At 38.3% G+C, this 15,907-nt stretch overlaps 1 pseudogene; it reads left to right on the forward strand.

Moving 5' to 3' along the window:
* Positions 1–10,165: 10,165 nt before the first annotated feature.
* On the forward strand, positions 10,166–10,264 carry LOC130041037 (uncharacterized; annotated as a pseudogene).
* Positions 10,265–15,907: the final 5,643 nt, after the last annotated feature.

The raw sequence follows: 15,907 nt of genomic DNA on the forward strand, positions 1-15,907 counted from the left end.
TCTCATCATATTTAATATATATTCTTTCTTTTTTGATTTTAAATCTTTGGTTCTCTTCAACATTCTGTCCAAACGTTTTCCCCTTCCTTGATAATCGCCGTCCATATTCTTTCTTTCTTTCTTTCCTATTTTATTCTCCCACATATCATCTTGGTTCTATTGGTCAATGTTTGAAGAAAGTGATCCCAAACTTTCTTACCTTTGAGGGCTTGCCTCTCTACCGCTCAGCACTCCACACTATCCCCATGCCCCGTATTTTCTTATTACCTGGTTTAATTGGAAAACTCAAAGATAAAGGATTATTACTGTGTAATAGCACTATATTTAAAATACTGAAGTATAAATACAAGTGGAGAGACCATTACAGAGAAAACATGCTAGTATATATTAACAGTTTTCCACAGCATATACATTTTCTGTTTCTGTCAAAATACTGTCTCTGATTTATATTTTTTCAATGGATATCATGTAAAATTCTCTATTAAAAACAAAAAGAAACACAGAGAATCAACACTCATACATATATATGTGTATTTGAGCTTGTAAACATTTCTAAAATATAATGTAATCAATGAGGAAAAGCACTTTGTATATAACAGAACGAAAGCCAATGTCAAAAATCACACAGCAAATGTACAAGTCAAGCTAAAATGAGGCTTATAAAATTCTACTTGAATACTTTCTTTCATTACTACATGTTGTTTTTACTTGACTGCTAAGTTTAGGGATGATATATCTAATAAAAAGCGTTGAAATGTATTATTCTTTACCTGCCATGGTCAGAGAAGAGGAAATACCGATGAAAGGTAGACGAGAAGAGGAGACGGTACGAGAGTATGTCTGAACACTGAAGCGGCTTAAGACCACAAGTGTCCAGTACAGATGACTGGTCACTGGTGATTGGTCATTGGTCACTGGTCACTTGCCATGATGATTCAAATTTGTTTACAAACAATTGCATGGGCACCCCAGATTCTACAAGTTGGTAGTTGGATGGGTGGGAGAATGATGTCATAAAGTAGGCAGTTGAAAGGTAGAGGCTAGCCAATCATAAGGTCAGATTCCCAAGAAGAAGACCGGATTGGATAGAGAGAAAGGTAGAATGAAGCAGGCTAGGGAGATGGAATCCTACAAGACGGTTATAACAGTTTCACCTTCGTCAGACTCTTGTGTTAGAAAAATACTCCCATTATACTCAAGAGCTTAGGTATTTCATTAACACATCAAGAAAATTATGAAATAATCGTTTATATTGCACTGTTAAAGAAACAACATTTGGTATTACTAGTATATTTTAGATAACGTTTACAGCACAGCGGGTAGGGCATTTGCCTTGCAGAAGGCCAACCCTGATTCCGATTCCTCTGCCCGGCAAGCTACCCAGAGTATCTCGTCCACATAGCAAGAGCCTAGCAAGCTAGCCATGACGTATTCAATAGGCCAAAACCAGTGGCAACAAGTCTCACAATTTCTTGTAAGATGTTACTGATTCCCGCTTGAGCAAATTGGTGCATCGCGGGAGCATAGTGCTACAGTGATATGATTGAAAAAAAAATGGTGGTTTCTTTCAATATGACAACACTTACTATGATAAGTTGTAGATGAATCGAGATGTGTTAAAATGTAAATATAAAGGTAAAGGTAAAGGTAAATGCCCTCCCGTTGATTGTCGATTTGCTCGAGCGGGCCCAATAACGTCTCCATTGGAGACTATGTTGTTACTGTGTTTGGCGAATCGAATACTCTCGGTAGCTTGCCGGGCTCTCCGAGAGGGGCGGGGGAATCGAACTCAGGTCGGCTATGTTGGCCGCTTGTAAGGCGAACGCCCTACTGCTTGTAAATGCACAGGTATCTTATTTGTACAAAACAAACAGTTGTTCTCAGTTTAAAACTGTAGAAGATAAAGAAAAACATATGCTCATTTGTGTCAAAATTTTAGAATCTGAAAGAAAAATTTAAAATTCAAATTACGTGATCAAAAAACAAGTAAAACCAACAAATTCTGGCAATTAATATGATAGTCAAAGTATGAATGTTTTTAATAAATCAGTGCTGTGAAATAAATCAGTATTTAGCTAGTAAACTTGTATAGAAAAAATAAGCATAAACCATGATCATATAATCTGTATTGAAAGAAGTGTAAATGACTAGTAAACACAAGAGCAATTTCCTTTTTTAAATTTTTTTTTGTTTCATTAGTGAAACACCATGAAGTACAGCTGTAGACTTACAAGTTGTTGTGCTTGGGTTTCAGTAATACAATGATCGGGTACCCATCCCAGCAACAGTGCCCATTCTCCACTCCAAACAATCCCAGTATCCCTCCCAACCCCCATCCCCATCCCACCCTGCCTCTTTGGTAGGGCACTCCCTTTTGTTCTGTCTCTCCCTTTGGGTGCTGTGGTCTGCAGAAGAGACATTGGGTGGCAATCCTGTTCAGTCCTTAGACTACTTTCAGCAGGCATCTCCCTTCCTGGGCAGATCTTCCCAGCACCATTTATTGGGTGCTCCCTTCTCTATCTGCGCTGCCTTTACCCCTAGAGAATGCAGTTGGCCTCTAAGCCATGGAGTGAACAACCTGATATTTATCACAGCTGTTCTTGGTTGTTAGTCTCTTATTTTGTTACTTTATGTTACCCAGATGAATGCAACCTTTCTATGTCTGTCCCTCTCTTTCTGACTCATTTCGCTTAGCATACTTTTTTCCATGTAGTACCACACAAGAACAATTTTCAAGCTCACTAGTAGACAAAGAGCACAAATTAACATGAGAAATTAAAATTTCCCCACAAATTACAAATATTTAAAAATCAGGTAATATCTTTTCCTAAAGATGATCAATATATCCTAGATATATCAAAGAATCTAAGAAAAAGTATGCCATGAATGTATAAAATATATGCAGATAATTTATTTGATTGGAACCCAGACTTAGTATAGGGATTAAAGCAATTACCATGCACACAGTCAACCCAAATTAATGGCTGGCTCCACCAGGAATGACCCTTGAGCACAGAGTCCAGAAGTCCCAAGAACCACATACTATGGCCCAAATACCCCACAAAAGCAGAAATATAATTTATCACTTATTACTATAAAATACAAATGTATTATAAAGTCCATTATAAAATGCATTATAATTTTTTAAAATGTATCACAATGCACAGATTTCTATACCACACATATCACTACTTAGACAATGTAAGTAAATACTATTAAAAAACCATCTTCAAAAAAAAAAAACATCTTCTTGGTCAATAGCAAACTAATAATTTTGGGAGCTTTCAAAAATTATATAGGAATTAGCACCCTTAACCTCTATGTTACTCAAGTATCAGTTATATGTTTTTCTTTTCTTCCTTTTTTGTGGCGAAGGGAGCGCACCCAGATGTGCTCCGGGCTCACTTTTGACTCTGTATGCAGAGATCACTTCTGGAAGTCTCAGGATTCTGGGGATTGAACTCAGATTCGCTGCATACAAACCCTCTACAAATTGCACTAACTATGTGGCCCATATGTTTCTTTTTAAATAACATTTTAATAAAACATTTTAAATAATTTTTTTAAAAAACGTTTTTAATGAAATATTTCATTAAAAAGATTAATATAGAGAAATACTCTTTTAATGATTAAAGTAAATTTAAAAATTGGAATAATACTTGGTAAAGCATAGGAACACAGCAGAAATATATGATGAAATATACGATGGTATATATCTTATTTGTAAATTTGTAACTGTAACACATTGTCCTTTTCCATTTCAAGGATGAGATGAATCCATATAGTAGATTCGTTCACTCACAATACTATATTCTCTCCTGGATGCTTTTTAAAACTACTTGCCAATGTGACTGTTTCTAAACTTTTTGAGTACTATAGCCCTGTTTATAATTGTTAGATCTTTCTCTTGTTTTATTTTTACTTTATGTTCCAATCTTAATGGTATCACCGTCTACTCAGTCAACCTAGCTAAACCCTAAGGTTTCTTCCAATTTCTCCTGCACAAGTCTCTGCTTTCTGACAAAAGGGAGGACCTCAGAATGCTGACATCAATCTAATACCCAGGGCCGCAGGAGATAATGTAGTGCTTATGGAAATTGTCTCACATGCTCTCAATTTGACTCCCAGCAGCACCTGATTGCCAGAGTATCAAAGACTGTATAGCCTCAGAGGACACCAAGCACCATGGACACGTTTTCTGAGAATTGCCTGTGGGGCCCCCACACCTCCTGAGCATTGCTTTAAAGACTCTCTCAGCAACCAAAAATATATAATGTCAGAGAAACATGTACTTGTCTTAAATAGGGACCCTCACTTTTGGTGAGTTTCACAAGGAAATATTGCGTGAAAACGTAAATCAAAGATCAGGGGAGACAGTGTAAATCATGTGAGTACAGATCATATATTTGGTGAAATGTGTTAAGATTCAGATGCCCTAGTCTTCGCACCAGGGATATTCCTTCAAAAACACCCCCATTTTACTGGAAGGGTGCTAGAACATTATATGACTGAAACTCAATTATGAGCAACCTTGTAACTGTGTATCTCTTGGTGATTCTAATTATTAAAGTAATTTTTTTTAAATGCACCCATCAAAGTTTCCTTTTTACCACTAAATGGGAAAGATACTTTCTAATACTTATCCTCACCAAAAGCTCAACAGAGTGTGACGATTGCCAAAAAATGTCCTCCCTTGCATTTTTGTCATGATACTTATTAATACTTAACTCTTCGTTTTTTTCCCTCTTCTCATGCCAAATCTTTAGTCTCCCTTGCAAGCTCCTCAAACATTATCCATTCAATATTGTTGCTCTTTGCCACTGCTTCTCTTGACTTCTTGTCCATGAACTGATTCTAAAACATAACATACCTGCAATTACAGTATTCATGCCAGAGACAAGCATTGATGTATCTTTCGGTTTAGCATTTTCAAGCTATTTGCACACAGGTGAGTAACATTTTTTTTTCCTACTGAGAACACAAAAATAGATATGCTGGTTTTCAAAGTTCTATCAGTAGTCTGAGCTACCAATTAAGGATATATATTTTTAAATTTTTATTGAATATCTGTGAGATAGACCATTACAAACTTCATAATTTGCTTCCAGTCATACAACGATCCAACATGCTTCTCTCCACTAGTGTAAATTTCCCACCACCAATGTCCCTGGTTCCCTACAACATCCCCCAACACCCTACCCCACCCCCAGCCTGTCTCTATGGCAGGCTCTTTAAATTCTTTCTCTCTCCTTTTAATTTTGTGCATTATTGTTCTCATACAGGTACTAAGAGGTCATCATGTTTGTTCAAGGAATTTAGTATTTTTATTGGGGGGGTCACATCCGGCGATGCTCAGGAGTTATTCCTGGCTCTGCACTCAGGAATTACTCCTGGCGGAGCTCAGGGAACCATATGGGATGCTGATATTCGAACCCGGGTCGGCCGCATGTAAGGCAAACATCCTACCCACTGTGCTATCGTTTCAGCATATCCGAAATTTCAGCTGTTATATTTCAGTGAAATCCATCCTGAGACAATGTAATGAGACTAGGGCATGGTGGAGATTTTGGTTTGTGGGAGCAAGTGGCTGCCCTGAGTTCTGGTTGCGTGGGCAACAAACTAACCTGCCTCCCTCCGATTTACCCTAGTATGTTCTGCCGTGTGCAGGTCCAAGGTTAACTGTGACTTTTGATCTCTTTCAAGATTTATTTATAGGTCACTTAAGCAAGACCAATACATTAGCTTGTATAGCTGAGCCAGGGGTGGTTTGTGAACATGACTCCCACATATCTTTTGGGAGTTTAATTTCTTGGGAAACTTAGTTCTGAGGTGTTGGGATCCAGCCAGAGGCACAGTGGAAATCTGGGGTTATCAGGCAGCATGATGGCACCGTTAGACTGTAGATGCACTCACCTCGAGGGTGCAGGTTGGCTTCCTGGAGGCACTGCACCCCTAGACTAACAAATATTCATTGAATTAATGAACGAATAATCAACATTTTCAAAATGTGTCACTTTATTGCATTTTAGAAGGGTAACTTCTAACAGGGAAATCATTTTCATGGTATAATCAAGACCTCCGGTTCATTCTTAACATATTTAATAAAAGCTACACATTTTGGAAATTCATACAAAGAAATTCTTTATATTATCTGTCTTCATAATCTACTTGTAAATTACTCAGATATCACCGTTTATACCACTGTTCTTAGCATAGAAATTTACAGATAGAAAGTGTTTAGTAAAATGTCATTTTGGGGGCTGGAGCAATAGCACAGGGGTAGGACGTTTGCCTTGCATGCAACCAAACTAAGTTCGATTCCCAGCATCCCATACGGTCCCTCGAGTACCGCCAGGAGTAATTCCTGAGCGCATGAACCAGGAATAACTCCTGAGCATCGCAGTGTGTGACCCAAAAAGAAAAAAATTCATTTTGGCACTTCTGTTGAATATAGTACTGGAAGTACTTGCAATAGGAGTTATATAAAAAAAGATATTAAGGGCAGTCATGTAGGAAAAGTAGAAATCAGGCTCTCACTATTCACAGAAGATGTGATACTATATTTAGAGAATTCTAAAACCTCTACCAAAAAACTCCTAGAAACAATAGATTTATATGGTAAAGTTGCAGGCTATAAAATGAATACCCAAAAGTCTATGGTTTTTCTATATGCAAATAATGAGAGAGAAGGAAGTGACATGAAGAAAGCAACCCACTCACAATCATGCCTCAGAAAATCAAGTATCTCAGAATCACCTTAACTAAGGAAGTGAAGGACCTATACAACAGAAAATAAGAGGACACGAAGAAATGGAAACATATCTCCTGCTTATGTATTGAGAGAATTAACATTGTCAAAATGACAATACTCCCCAAAACATTGTACAAATTCAATGTGATCCCTATAAAGATACCCATAATATTCTTCAAAGAAGTTTATCAATCACTCCTGAAATTCATATGGAACAACAAACGCCCACGAATGGCTAAAGCAATTCTTGGGAAAAAGACGATGGGAGGCCTCACCTCCCCCAACCTCAAACTCTACTACAAAGCGATAATAATTAAAACAGCATGGTACTGGAACAAAGGCAGAGCCGCCGACCAATGGAACATCATTGAATATACTGACACACACCTTCAAATATATGTTCATCTAATCTTTGATAAGGGAGCAATAAATGTGAAGTGGAGCAAGAAAGACTTCTTTAACAAACGGTGCTGGAAAAACTGGACAGCGACATGCAATAAAATGGGCTCAAACCTCTACCTAACAGCAAGCACAAAAGTCAGATGAAAATGGGTCAAAGACCTCAACATCAGAACAGAATTCATCAGGTACATTGAAGACAAGGTGGGCAAAACCCTCCACGACATTGAAGCTAAAGGTATCTTCAAAGATAACATGCCACTGGCCAAAAAAGTGAAAACAGAGATGAACAAAGGGGACTATCTTAAATTAAGTAGCTTCTGCACCTCAAAGGAAACAGTGACCAGAATACAAAGACAATCTACAGAATGGGAAAGGATATTCACCCAATGCCTATGTAATAAGGGGTTGATATCAACAATATACAAGGCTCTGGTTGAACTCTACAAGAAGAAATCATGCAACCCCATCAGAAAATGGGATGATGAAATGAACAGTAACTTTCTCAAAGAAGATACCAAATGGCCAAAAGGCACATGAAAAATGCTCTTCATCACTAATCATCAGGGAAATGCAGGTACAACCAACAAAGAGATATCACGTCACACCACTGAAACTGACCCACATCCAAAAGAACAAAAGCTACCGGTGTTGCCGTGGATGTGGGGAAAAAGGGACTCTCCTTCACTGCTGGTGGAAATGCGGACAGGTTCAGCCGTTTTGGAAAACAGTATGAACGGTTCTCCGAATACTAGAAATTGAGCTCCCATTTGACCCAGCAATATCACTCCTGGGAATATAGCCTGCAGAGGCAAAAAAGTACAGCCGAAATGACATCTGCACTTGTATGTTCCAGATGACTTGTTAATGCCAGTTTGTTTCATCTACACAGTGGAATTCTATGCAGCTGTTAGAAAATAAGAAGTCATGAAATTTGCATAAAGTGGATCAACATAGTAAGTGAAATGAGTCAGAAAGATATGGACAGACATCGAAAGATTGTACTCATCTGTGGAATATAAAGTAACAGAATAAGAGACTAATACCCAAGAATAGAGTGATAAGGACTAGGAGGTTTGCTCCAGGCCTTGGAAGCCGACATCACATGCTGGGGGGAAAGGCAGCTCAGATAGAGGCCAGAACACCAACTAAAGGGTATTTGGAGGACCCGCTCTGGGTGGGAGATGCATGCCAAAAGTAGGCCATAGAGCCATTCTTTCTGCCCCACCAAGATCACGATTTGACTCTCACAAGAGGCTATCCAGCATGACCACAGCCCCAGAGGCACATGGATCCAATTCGGAACCCAGAGGCTTTGGGCAGAAATGTGACTGAACTATGCATTAAGCTACGGCACCATTCTCCCTCAGGTGGGAAAGGGTATTTGTCGCTTCTGCCTTTCTCCCCCCTGGCGGCACGATGCCCACCACCTCAGAGATTATTGGACAGCCAGGTATGAGCTAGGGTGACAGGGCAACTACAGTCTCGTGGGATTGGGGGTGAGGGGTAAAACTAGCCCATTCGTCCTGCCAGCCAAGACCATGAGTTGCCCACCACGAGTGGCTCTCTGGCATGCCATGGCCCCAGAGAAAAAAAGAGCATGCCCTGCCACAAAGGCATGTTTTGGGGCATGGTGGGAGGAATACTGGTATCATGCACCAGTTACATCTCCATTCGTCCTAGCCCTGAGATTTTAGCAAGTGCCACATTGGAGGTTTTTTCACGGTCAGGGAAATGAGATACTTCATTGTTACTGGGTTTTGGCATATAGAACACACCACGGGTAGCTTGCCAGTCTCTGCCATGTAGGCAAGATACGCTTGGTAACCTGCCATGTTCTCCGAGAAAGAGAACTGGACAATATGAGTTGTTATCTTATCAACAAGATCCAGTATCTGGATCTTGGCCATTGATGGGATTACAGGGCTCCAGAGGCAGTCCGTGCGTGTAACACTTAGCTACTGGAAGATGGGGGAACTGGATGGAGGAGGCCCATTCTTGGTCCGAGCAGTCTTGAATATCTCAGCCCCGGGTCCCGCACACCTGGGTTCCTCTGCCAGTTCCTTCATGCATGAGGCTCCTTCAAGTGTGGTGAGAGTGGTCTTAAGAATAACTATGGCTGGTTGCAGAGGTCTTCAGCTGCCAGGTCTCTGCTCGGGGTGGTGAGGGAAACTCAACCCACCCCCTCCAAGGGGCCCCAGTGAGGAAAGCCAGGTGCGACATCAGGAGACTGCCATTTCAGAGATATTTGGACTTAATTTTTGATCGAAAAGTACACATCATTCAAACAGTTGTATATGCTTAGTAATAAAATATTACACACATGTTCAATCACCTAAGAAAGCCCATTCTGCTCAGAGAACTAGATTTTTAATTACAGGTCTGTTTTGCCCATGTGGAATGACTGAGAATCACTATGAGTAGATATAAAACTCACTATACACCCAAAGATGCACACAGGTTACTTTGAGTCATCTGTGTTGTTAATGTGTCTGGGCCATTAAACTACATTGAGACCCTTTTTCTGTCCTTTACAGGAGCCTCATGAGTCTCACATTCCCTTCAAGTTTAACTTGTAATAAAGTGGAATGATATCATCAATATGCTTCTCACCTCTTCCTTCAGGAGAAAAATCCTACTTACTTTCAAGGTGGTCAAAGTGCGGACAACGCCATCCACCGTTTTCTGGAGATGTACACGGGACCGAGGTGAGAATAGCAAAAGGCTCCAATTTAATTTTCTTAATGAAGATTTCAGGGAAGAGCATTAAACAACACTGATTCTCTATCTTCCAAAAGAATTATTTTGCAAAACTGATGCCCTGGGTATGGTAAAATATAATATTGTAAAAACCATACTTTTCCTTCTGGGACATTAATGTTCTAAATTTATCACTTCAAGCTCCTTTGAAATACCTTCCTAGATTGGGAATCACTGTCTGCCATAGGAGTGAGTAAGGACAACACTCAGAGAAATCAGAAGAGAAAAATAGGGGAAAAAATCAACTCTTATACTGAGTTTGGCAACACATATACTAAAATTGAAATGATACAGAGATTAGCATGATCCTTACACAGAGATGACAGGCCAACTTGTAAAGTGTTCCATATTTTTGTTGCATTAAGAATTAACAGGGCTACTTTAAGCTAAGACAAGCCCCACAAGTACTCCAAATGTCGACATAAAGGTAGCAAAAATCCCTATCACAATGATCTCTCTCAACGTCAATGGACTAAATACAACAATTCAGAGGCACAGGACGGCAGGATGAAATAGAAAACTGAACCCAACATTCTGCTGCCTGCAAGAAATACATCTGAGCAATCAACGCAACCATGGGCTAAAAGTAAAAGGCTGGAAAACAATTCTTCAAGAAAAGAACACCTCCAAAAAGCTGCAGTGGCAATACTAGTATCAGACCACATGAACTTCAGACTAAAGGTTATAAGAGACAGTGAAGGTCATTTCTTAATGATCATGGGATATGTACATCAGAAAGAACTCACCCTCCTCAATGTAGATGCTCCTAATGACAGACCAGCAAAATACGTAAAAACAACTTCTAATAGACTTAAAGAAAAACATTGATAGCAACACAATACTAGATGGAGATTTCAACAGTACTTTCTCACTTCTCAATAGATCAAAGAGACAAAAACTCGGCAAGAAAATATTTTATTTGAGGGAAGTAATGAACAACCATTGGCTTAGAGAAGAAATCAAGGAGGAAATAAAAAGATTCCAGAAAAAATGACAACGAGGAACTACCAGAACTTGTGGGACAGAGCAAAAGCAGTTCTAAGAGGAAAGTTTATAGCTCCGCCAGAATTCAACTGGAAGAAAGAAAGGGCCTACAAAAATAACTTACAGCTCAAGATTTTGGAAAATGACCAAGAAAAGGAGTCCAAACTAGCCAGGAGGAAAGAAATAATAAAACCTGGAGCAGAAATCAATGAGATATAATCCCAAAATACAATTCAGAAGACCAACAAAAGCAAGACATGGTTCTTTGAGAAAATAAATAAGATCGATAAACCACTAGCAAGACTCACAAAAAGAAAAGAGAAAGAATCCTAATAAACCGAATCAGAAATGCAAAGGGAGGCATCATAATAGAAACTACAAAATCCATAGGATCATCAGAGATTATTTTGAGAATCTTTAAAGCAGGAAATGAGAGAATCTGAAATAAATTGATAAATTACTGGATTCCAATTACCTCCCAAGGCTGAACAAAGAACATTTTGAAAACTCGAACCCATCACTACAAGGAAATTGAAATGATAATCAAAAGTATCCCCCAAAACAGGAGCCCAGGCCCAAATGGATTCACTAATGAAGTATTTCAAACCTTTCAGGAGGACCTACTGCCAATATTTTTTAAGATTTTCCAGGAAATTGAAGAAACAGAAATACTCCCAAGCAATTTCTATGAGGCAAAGATCACCCTGATATTCAAATCAGACAGAGAAACCACAAAAAAGAAAATTACAGACCTATTTCTTTGATAAATACAGATGCAAAGATCCTCAAGATTATACCAGCAAAGAGAAATCAGAAACTCCTCAAAAGGTCACACTCTATGACCAAGTAGGTTTATCTTGCGGATGCAAGGATGGCTTAACATTCTCAAGTCAATCAACAGAATACACCATCTCAATAAAATAAAGATAAAAATCATATGATAATATCAATAGTTGTAGATAAAGCATTTGATGAGATCCAGCACCCATTCATGATGAAAAACTCTCAACAAAATGGGAGTTGAAAGTACTTTCCTCCATCTAGTCAAAGCAAACTACTACAAACCCACACCAAGCATTATTCTCAATGGGGAAAAACTAAAGGCTTGGAAAAAAATCAATGAGCTAGATTCCCAAAATACAATCAGGCACAAAACAAGTTACCCACTCCCACCACTCCTATTCAACATAGTACTTGAAGTACTTGCCATATGATTTTGGTAAGAAAAAGATATCAAGGGCATCCAGATAAAAAAAGGAAGAACTCAAGCTTTTACTATTTGGAGACGACATGATAGTATACTTAGAAAATCCCAAAGAATCTAGCAAAAAGCTCCTGGGAAGAATAGATTTGTTTACTAAAGTAGCATATTACAAAATCAATATCCAATAGTCCATGGCTTTCCCAAATACTATTAATGAAAGAGAAAAAAGAGATAGGCGAAAAACAAACCCATTCACAATAACCTCAGAAAATCAAGTATACTAGAATCAACTAAAAAGGTTAAGGACCTATACCAAAAACACTCTACAAAACACTACTTCATGAAATAAAAGAGGATATGAGGAAATGGAATCACATCCCATGCTCATTGATTGAGAGGATTAACACTGTCAAAATGGCAATACACCCCACAGCGCTATAAAGATTTAATGCACTTTCTATAAGGATACCCATAACATTTTTCAAAGAAATAGATTAAACCCTCTTGAAACTCATACACAACAATAAACTCCCATGATGAGCTAAAGCAATCTTTGGTTAAAAGAAGAAGGGAACAGCTTCCCCAACTTCAAACCCTACTACAAAGTCGTAGTAATCAAATTAGCATGATATTCAGATAAAGACAGGCCTCAGATCAATGGAATATAGTCAAATATCCTGACGCTGGCCCTCAGATTATTATTACCTAATGTATCATAAAGGCTCAATAAATATGAATTTGAGCAAGGAAGTCTCTTCAACAAGTGCTGCTGGGAAACTGGTCAGCAACATGCAAAAAAAATTTAACTCAGACCTCTTTATAGTGCCAGGCACAAAGTCAGATCAAATGAATTAAAGACCTCAATATCATACCTGAATTCTTAAGATATATGGAGAAAAATGTGGGAAGATCCCTCCATGACATTAAAGCTAAGGGAAACTTCTAGAATGATACACCACTGACCAAGGAAGAGGAAGTGAAGATAAACAAATGAGACTACATTAAACTAAGAAGTTTCTGCAACTCAGAAAAAATGGTGACCATGATAAAAAGAGAGCCCACATAATGGGGAAAAATTATTTATGCAATACCCATACAATTAACCCCTTATTGTATATAACCCAAGATATATATGGCACTGGTAGAACTTTATGAGAAAAAGACATCCAACCCCACCAAAACATGAGGAGAAGAAATGAACAGAAACTTCCTCAAAGAATAAATACAAATGACCAAAAAACAGAGGTAAAATTTTCTACATCATGAATCATCAGGGAGATACAAATCAAAACAGCAATGAGATATCTCATACCACAGAGATTGACACACATCAAAAAGAACAAGAGCAACCAATGTCAGCATGGAAGTGTGGAGAAAGGGTCTCTTCTTTACTGTTGGTGGGGATGCCGATTGGTTCAGCCTTTTCGGAAAACAATATGGGCATTTCTCAGAAAGCTACAAATTGAGCTTCCATGAATCCAGCAATACCACTTTTGGCAATATACTCCCAGGCCCCAAAACACACAGCAGAAATGCTATCTGCACTTCTATGTTCATTGCAGCACTATTCACAATAGTGAGAATCTGGAAACAACTTGTATGCCCAAGAATCCTCAATGATTAGTTAGAGAAACTATGGTATATCTAAACAATGGAATACTATGCAGCTGTTAGTGAAAATGAAGTTATGAAGTATGCTTATAAATGGATGTACATGAAGAGTATCATGCTGAGTGTGATGAGTCAGAAGGAGACAGACAGATATAGGATTTTATTCATTTGTGGGATATGAAAAAACATAACTTTAGATTAATACCTTAGGACAGTAGAAATAAGGGCCAGGATGATTGGTCCACTGTTAGAAGCCTACCTTATGGGCTGGGGGAGATGGCAGTTGGGATCGAGAAGAGACCACTATGACAAAGATAGTTGGAAATGATGATGCTGGAAAAGAACTGTGAAGTGAAAATAGGTAAAGGAAGAAACATGGTAACCTATCAGTTGCTGTGTTGTAAACCATGATGCCTGAAAAGGGAGAGATCGGTAGATAGGTAGATAGGTAGAAGAAAGGGAGAGACAGGGGGCGGGGGTGAGGAGAGAGAGAGGGAGAGAAAGGATTTCAAGGGGAAAACTGGGGACACTGTAGGTGGGAAATGTTCACTGGTGGAGCAATGGGTCTTGGAACACTGTATGACTGAAACCTACTCATGAACAGCTTTGTATCTCTTTATGTCCTAGTGATTCAGTCAACCACTCATGGTGATTCAGTTAATCACTCAATCAATCAATAAGTAAATAAATAAAAATCAGCTCTTTGGACCCAACCATACCTAGAGGGCACTCCAGCTTTATAGGTACATGAATCAAGTATCTTCTTAGTTTAAAATGAGTGTGGTATGAGTTTGTCACTTTCAAACATAAGAATTCTGATTAATCACCATGGAATGTTTGTTTAATATAATGTTTTCTGAATAATTTTTATGAGACAAGATCTGTGAATAAAACCTTCAAGTGAAGAAAACAACATTCAATTATTTCTGTCACTTATTCATTTATTCAATTATTATTATGGAGAATAGGATTCAGGTGAGAAAACGAGAAATCTTTTACTTATAGCATGAACCTCTAATGTCTGGACTGCACATTTCTAACATCTTTAGAATGGCTATAATATAGCTAGTTCTGCTTGAGAAATAATTGACTTCTGTCCAATATTCTGAATTTTGCCTTATTGTGTGGCCTGAATAAGTATTTCTATGAATAGAAATTATTAATTGTCATTAGAACCCACTTGAATGTTAAGAATACTGTGATTTATATTTTAATCTAATTACTTTTTCTAAAAGAGATAAATTTGGATGTGGCAGATTAAATCCAATTGAGTCCTGAAGAGGTCAGGGAGTAAATGAAAATTATAGGAAGAATTTGATGAATTGGGGAGGGGAAGGGCTTAAAGGCCAACATATTTCACCACCTGAATTTAATAAAATTTATTTATTACATTCTCATAATGAATGACAGCATCACTTGGTACAGTAGTTCAGGTGAAATATAGGATTTTTCTAAGAAAACACACACACACGGATACATGCACACACACTCATTCACTTTCTCTCTCTCTCTCTCTCTTACTCACACATGCATGCATAAATTCTTATAAACTCAACATTCTCACACAATAGCACTCATAAACACACACACTTATAATCTCTTCCCATCTTTCCACCCTCCCCTGCAGTCCGCACTACCCCTGATCCCTATCTCCAGCTACTTAAATACATGCTACCCATCTACAATTTTCATCCAAGCAATTGCTAAAGAAAGAACAAAAGTGTTCATGTGTGTACATATTTACTCATTTTATTTTGCCTCCTTTATATACCTTAGGCCTTCAACATTTTAAAAACGCAATACTGTTTATTATAGAATATACCACTGCCACCCCTAATATCTACAAGCTACTAGAGAAAAATAAATTATCAAAGAAGCTACACAACAGTCCTGAATTTTCTTGTTTGGTATCAATTAACCTCTAACAAATTTTATAATAGGTTGGGTCCAAAATGCTGCTGCGTGTCAGTATTTCCTGGGGCACTATCTTGAGAATCCAAGTATGGAAACCCTTGCTCATAGCATTGTCACTCCCGGTGTGGGTGTGGGCAGCAGCATTGATGGTACCTGACCACATTTTTTAATGCATTGCCTCACTTTTTATTCTTTTAATGCTTATTACTGAAACACCAGGAGGTACAGTTGTAGACTTACAAATTTTTGTGCTTGGGTTTCAGTTATACAATGATCCAGTACCC

This window comes from Sorex fumeus, unplaced genomic scaffold (genome assembly GCF_029834395.1).
Source record: "Sorex fumeus unplaced genomic scaffold, SorFum_2.1 ptg000095l, whole genome shotgun sequence".
NCBI classification, from domain to species: Eukaryota; Metazoa; Chordata; class Mammalia; order Eulipotyphla; family Soricidae; genus Sorex; species Sorex fumeus.